This window comes from Temnothorax longispinosus, chromosome 3 (genome assembly GCF_030848805.1).
Source record: "Temnothorax longispinosus isolate EJ_2023e chromosome 3, Tlon_JGU_v1, whole genome shotgun sequence".
Classification (NCBI taxonomy): Eukaryota; Metazoa; Arthropoda; class Insecta; order Hymenoptera; family Formicidae; genus Temnothorax; species Temnothorax longispinosus.
Window position 1 is genome coordinate 17,732,188 of NC_092360.1, and position 7,459 is coordinate 17,739,646.

A 7,459-nucleotide genomic window follows, 5' to 3' on the forward strand; every position below is an offset into this window, starting at 1 on the left:
GTTACGGGAACGTTGTGAAATATTTTTAACATATTGTTGCAGTCTTCAATCGCTTTGTCGTAATCGCAATTGTGATCGATACGTAATCGATTCAACCACGGTTGTCTTCAATCGCAATGCTATGTTTAATTTCGTTTGAATTTTATTAGAGTTCCTATAATAAGCCAATGTGGTAAAAACCGAATAAAGAAACAATTTCCTAATTATGATTTTTGATCAGTCTTATTAAAAGATGGAGGGTGCAGGTAAAGGTAAAGATGACGCGCCTTGCTCAAAATATGCGGCAGCATATCGATTATCGTAATATAATCCCTTCTCACAATCAGTGTCGTCTGTTGCTAGTTTAATTGCTTTTGTGTAGCGACTTATGGCTTTAGACCATTGTCTGAGCATGAACTCTTTATCACCCTTCTTATTCCATTATATTATTGTTGCAGTCTTCAATCGCTTTTTCGTAATCGCCCTGCTCAAAATATGAGGCAGCTCGATTATCGTAATACAATCCCTTCTCAGTGTCGTCTGTTGCTAGTTCAATTGCTTTTGTGTAGCGACTTATGGCTTTAGACCATTGTCTGATTGTCAGTGGTTGAATCGTTGGTGGGGGCAACGCTTCCACTGGGCGTGGCATTAGTTTGAACCATGCTTCGTCTATCCTGTACATGGTAGGTAGAAGCTCGTTGCAGTCCCTTATCGTGCCGCTTTTAGTCAGTACTCGGGAGCAAGAAGTATGACGCGTTGTTATGTGAGACTGGTAGTTCGCTGTAGCAATCTTCTGTTTGTCTCACTCTGCACATGACTGGTACGCATTTTACTATGTATATGACTTCTCCGGCAGTGATGGCTGTATATCTCAGCCCGGGGGTATATTCTCGACTTCCTGGTCGAGTGAAAGGGTTGAGGTAGGATTGCGTGAGTGGAAGAGGGTTGAGCAAGTAGAAGGGTTGAGCAAGTGGAAGGGTTGAGCAAGTGGAAGGGTTGAACAAGTGGAAGAGTTGCGTGAGTGGTAAGATTGCGTCATCGGTTGGGTCTCTCTTCTTATATGGTCATGCGATGGGCAGATGTTTTTCCGGAAGGGTCCGGAAGATTCGAGAGAAGTCTTAGGAGGGTTCATATTGCCTGAGGGAGAGGATTCCGGTATTCTCTTGAGGCAGGAGGTGGTGATTTCTTACTGTCGGTAAGTCGAATTTCTTACAGGGTAAAGCTTATCGTAATGACTTATATATATCTATCGCTTATATATGCTAGAAGGAATTTTATTATCTCTTGTGATTATTTCTAGCGGATGTCGGTAGATTCGGCTATCGGTAACTATTGCTGGTGGTAAGTTCGTTTGTCGGTAAATATTGCTGATGATAAGTTCACCAATGGTAAGTTTCAGTCAGTTTCGACTGTCGGTAATTTTGCTGGTAAGTTCTACTAATGATAAGTGGTTTTGATATTCCCTAACTATGGTCGTTCTTATAACTAAAGTCTTAATTTTCCTTGTTGGGGTATGTCTATTTGCTCATTTATTTATTTTACAGCTTCTTTCTTAAAGTGATTTAGAATTTCCATAGTTTATCTACTACCGCATATATTCAATATTAATAAAGCCCGGTATCACATAACTCATACTCAGCTGTAAAATCAATATATATAAAATATTACTTTTGCTCAAAACACGCGCGCACGTACAAAAAAATAAGACTCACGTGTTCCCGCGGGATGCGAATCCGCACCCACCGCTCATCCATCAGCACCTTTATATTTAGCTACATTCGCTAAACAGAAAAAACATATTTAAAAAAAACTATATTATGTCACTATACTCTGTCACTCGCGAATCACCATACTTACCCCATCGGCGGGATATGTAATTTCGATTATGCGATCTTGCGCGCGAACCATTTTAATAATAACTTCTTTCGGTCAGTTGTCCGAACGCGTTTGCTTTCGCAGATTCAACAAGACTGCCGCAGATTCGCTGCGCAGATTCAATAAGACTGCCGTCCCTCGGAATAAGTACTTCTATGTACTGTACCATAATTGTTCAACACTACTAAAAACTTTCGAACGTTTGCTTTCGCAGACTCGACGAGACTGAATTCTACGACAGTTGCAGAACGAAGCGGGGTAAAATGTCACCAGAGAAAGAAATGGTAACAGTTTAAAAACGGACAGCCCCTTCCAACGAAAAGAAATTAAAATGAAATATGTCTTGCACTACAATGGCAGGCAAAAGTTCGACGGAGCATCGACACATGTGAACGCGTTCTCTGTCGCTCGCGTCTCTTCGTTCGCGTCCTCTCTCGCTCGCGCCCCTTCGCTCGCGTTTCTTTCCTTTATAATAAATAATTGGGAGAAGGAAAGATAATTTTAGATACAGTGATATGCATTTTAATATACATTTATTTCTCATGTAATGCATCATGTACATACAATATTATCTGCAGCATACGCCAACAGTTCACAATCAATAATTGAATTCTTATCATAAAATTCACGCAAGATTGTAACTGCATCACATTTATCGGTTATACAATTTTGACGTAAAATGGTTACAAATTGTTTAAATTTTTCACTTACGCCATGAACATTTTGGCATAGTTGAAAATACACATTCTCGATGCAATGTTCTAATTCGAACAAGAAGAATACGGTTGACGGTTTCATGTACAAGCTGGTGGCGCACGATGTCAATTTTACAATATCTGCGTCACGTATTTTAACGAGTTCCAGATCTCGAAGTGCAAGCGATGATGGCCCTGGTGACTGCACGAGTCGCTGAATATCTGCACGTCTTTCGATGAACGTTACATGAGGATTTATCTACTACGGGATGCCAGATCCGAGACGCGGCTCTTAACTAATGTCTTGTTCCTATAGTCTAAAGGAAGTTTCAAATTTTCCGAAGGTGTGAGGGGCGGACGTAACACCTCCCCCCCCTATTTTAAAATGTTGGATACTTCCAACATTTTGCTACTACGGTTACCATTTTACATTTATTTCCTTATTAATTATTTGTTATCGTGTAAGTACTTCCTAAGTTCACCATAGTCCATTTCTTTGACGTTGCCGCTGCTCGTACTGGGTTCTCCTTTGGCGGGGATGAATGTGGTTAGCTCAAGGGGTGGTGCTTCTGGGTCCACAGTTTCAGTGGGGGTGGGTTTCCTGCTGCTGAGGTGCAGGAGCAAGTGGGTGATGGAACTCTATACCGCTCCTAGTAGATGTATGCTCCAGTCGTAGACGGAATGGAGCGCGTATCCCCTGATAATTGAATCAATTATCAGTTTGGCTAAGTGGAAAAGAAGAATGATAGCTAGTACTCCGGCGCTGGCTGAGCCGAAAGTGATGAATCCGTTCTAGAGGCGTTGTCCGGTGCTCTCCGCGATCTTCTTTAATGATTCCTCGTCCATCAGGTTGTATAAGGAGATGGTGCCGTGGGGAATGCTGTGGCCCATTGCTCCCTGTGCCAGTGTGTTTATTATCGATGGTTTCTCGATGGGGAACATTATGTGTTTCCGGAGGCAGTCGAGGTCTTGTGTAGAGTATATGCCGCTTGTGGTAAGGCTGGAAGGATTCATGTATTTCCACTGAGGTTTGCTCAGAGGTTGAATTATGGGTGGGGGTAGTGATTCCACCGGTCGTGGCATCAATCTGAACCATGTGTCGTCAATCCGATACATGGTCGGTAAGAGTTCATTGCAATCTCTAATCATGCCACCCCTGGTCAGCACTCGGGATCTCGGGAGTAGGAAGTATGATGCGTTGTTATGAGAGACGGCCAATTCGGCGTAACAATCTTCCGTCTGTCGTACCTTACATATGACCGGCACGTACTTTATTAGATATATTACTTTTCCCGCGGTGATTGCGGTGTATCCGGATGACTTCATGATCCGGTACGCCATCTCGTCGGGGGCGATGCTGACGAAAAATAGAGCGTTCTCCAGTATCTACTTTTCCAGAGCGCATAAATTATTTTATATAGTGTTAAAAGTTTCCTGAATGTAAAAGTTCAATGCTAACCTTGTCATATTATGTTTTTTCGTCGAATAAATAGTTTGATAAAAAGTACAATACACTCACAATCAGTCGAGAAACATGAGAACAATTAATAACTTGTCTAGTTTACTTAATTAATTAATTAACTATTCGCCATATTATAAAGTGTAATGTCTTAGTTTTCGTCTAAAAGTTTGTAATTTGTTAAATCCTCGACGAACTCGTCGAGGTCCTCACGCTTACCCTCAAGATGGTGGGGGAGTCCACCCGGATGACCTTTACCTTGAGCGGGCCGCGGGTCAACAAACTGGTGTTGATGCACTTGATTTCCATGGTTTCGGCTACAAAGAATTCGTTGTTAGAATATCTGCATGTTGCAGCATGCAATTATAGGAACAGGGCGTTAATGATAGATAATGAGGTGTCATGCGATTCGTCTCTTTTCCCCTTGTGTTCCCCCTTTTTTTTAATTTACCCTTTGAGTTTGAGAGTGTAGGTACTTTTTTTTTAAGGGAGAGAAGGATAGGCGCGTTCCGATTCTACATTATTTTTTGTGTCCTGCTGTAGTTCGGAGGGTCTCATCTCGTAGTATTCCTTTCTGTCCGAGACCGGAGCGCTGGGATTCTTGGTTTCGGCTCTCCTTTTTTCTAGATGCAATAAAAGTTGTGTCATCGAGTCCCATAATGCCCCTATGAGGTATACCGACCAGCCGTATAATTTGTGCAGAGTATATCCGTGCACGAGTGTATCCAGTATTAGTTTAACGACTCTTATACACATGTATAGTCTAAGCATTCCGGCGCTGATATTCCCGAAAATTAGAAATTGATTCCAAAATTTTAGCCAAGCGAAGAGTGCAACCTTTTCTAATGAGGCTTCATTGATAAGATTGAAAATCGACCCTCCGTATAACGTGGATGGTTGCCCCATTACTCCTCTCGCTATGGTGTTAAGAACAGCGGGTCGCTTGGCGGGAAACATTATGTGATCCTTAAGTTCTTCCAAATCATTCTGTGAGTATATACCGCTAGTAGCAAGTGCTCCAGGATTGGTATATCTCCATACAGGTTTAGTTAGAGGCTTTATAATAGTCGGTGCAAATGTTTTTAACGGTCTTGGCATAAGTTTATACCAAGAATCTCCTAAGAGATACATGGGAGAAGCAAAAGAGTTGCAAGCAACTTGCGTTCCTTGTCGTAATAATACATGTGTTTGCGGAGTTAGAAAGTATGTTTGATTGCCTCGTAATACCGAAAGTTGATCATAGCAGTTTTGAGTTTGAGCTAATCTTACTTTCACTGGAACGCATTTTATTATATGAATTACTTCTCCTGCCAAGAGTACCATGTATCCTGGTCCTTTCATAAAATGATAGGCAAAAATATCGGGAGATCGTGCGGCTATGGCTAAAGCATTCTGCAGTAGCCGCAATTCGAGGTTGCATTGTTGTAATAGGATATTTCTATATAGTTGATTAATTTGAGTATAAGGATATGCTTTTCCACATAGACGAATTTTGAATTCATATATGTAAAAATGTCGAGGTTAGCTATATTCGACCGGATCTTTTAAAGATCGCGACGTCAGGTGATGTTTCGAAAATTATTAATTTTATTTTCTTGTTTTTTACTTTATTTATATTTATTTATATAAAATGTCTTCGCAGCTTTTCGGTGCGTGCTAGGGCAGAGTTCCAAACCAATATAAATGAAGTAATAATTTAATATATCTTTAAGTAAAGATTTGAGATTAACGAGGGTAATTAACTTGCAATTGTTTTTAAAACAAATAACAAGAATATATTTTGTACTCGAAGTACAGGATTACAGGGGTAACGCCCCGATTGCATCATCTCGCTTCACTCGCGATTTTCGTATAAAAAACGAAATTTATGTCACGTTCTGTCAAAATTAAGTTAATTCGTCCGTTTTTGGGTCAAAACATTTAAGTAATTTATCCGGGATTTGGACCACGTTGCGTGATTAATCCAGTCCGAAGAGATATCTAATTTTGTATGTTTTAGAACAAGGGTCAGATTTGTTAATTAAATTAAAATTTGGAAAATCTACTATTAAATCCAAAGGGGTTAATTTATATGGAATAAAGGTTTGAGTTTTGTTACCTCAAATTTCAGTTTTTAATTTCTTTAATTTGAGAAATGGAAAAAAATCTTGATTTAGTTGTATAGTTTGTTTAATTTGATATTTAATTCTTTTAAGTTGGAATCTTTTGCCCTTTTTTCTGGGCATGAATGAAGATTAAAAAAAAATTGTCGGTTAACAAGACGCGTGGTGCTCCCCAACGGAAAATAACGAGGTCTTCGATAGCAGTAGATAAAGGAAGACAGTTCGAATCACCATACTTACCCCATCGGCGGGATATGTAATTTCGATTATGCGATCTTGCGCGCGAACCATTTTAATAATAACTTCTTTCGGTCAGTTGTCCGAACGCGTTTGCTTTCGCAGATTCAACAAGACTGCCGCAGATTCGCTGCGCAGATTCAATAAGACTGCCGTCCCTCGGAATAAGTACTTCTATGTACTGTACCATAATTGTTCAACACTACTAAAAACTTTCGAACGTTTGCTTTCGCAGACTCGACGAGACTGAATTCTACGACGATTGCAGAACAAAGCTGGGTAAAATGTCACCAGAGAAAAAATATGGTAACAGTTTAAAAACGGACAGTCCCTTCCAACGAAAAGAAATTAAAATGAAATATGTCTCGCACTAAGATTACCGGAAATCTATATTGTCGTGTGTAGTAGATAAAGGAAGACAGTTCTAGGCCGGGGATCTGAGGGGGGAGCGGGGCGGGGGGGAAACTCGCGGTCGAGGGGTCTCCGGGAGGGGACTCTAGCGCCGCCGTCCTCCAAGGGGGGTGCGGGGGGGGGTCTGCGTTCCCACCATGGTTCCCACCATAGGGTTGGGTGATGGGGGGTAGGGAGGGGGTGGTGGAGTTCCCAGCATAGGGTTCTGGGGGGGGGGATGGGAGGACTCGTGGGCGAGAGAGTCCTAGCGTTGGAGGGGGGGGAGGGCTTCGAGATCGAGGAGGTTTTGGGGAAGGGGAAGGGGATCAGGCGAGCGCATCGGGACTATGTTGGATAAACAAATGCCGCCTCGCGTCGATGTTCGGCCGATAGTATTTATAAATATATCATTTCACACTTTAAATGCGAGCGAGCGCCTATGGCAGGCGGCTATAATTTATGACCTGCGACTAGCGACCTGCGACACCGCGGTCCTTTTCATTTTTCTGTCTAGGAGAACTATCTAAGGAAGGGAATAAATAATTATTATAATTATTAATATTTTTTTTATTTTAAGAAAATTTATGACATACGACGGTTGCAGAACTAAGCGGGGTAAAAAAAGAGAAACAATAAAACGCCGAAAAAGAAAGTTGGCCTGGGAGTCTCTCAGAGATCCTCGCTGTGCATGTCTAGGGTTAACCGCCTCAATGTCCTCTTCA

The 7,459-nt window shown here is 41.4% G+C and overlaps 2 pseudogenes; both read right to left on the minus strand.

Moving 5' to 3' along the window:
* Positions 1-2,427: 2,427 nt before the first annotated feature.
* Positions 2,428-3,860, minus strand: LOC139810439 (uncharacterized; annotated as a pseudogene).
* A 631-nt stretch (positions 3,861-4,491) lies between these two features.
* LOC139810095 (uncharacterized) lies at positions 4,492-6,401 on the minus strand (annotated as a pseudogene).
* Positions 6,402-7,459: the final 1,058 nt, after the last annotated feature.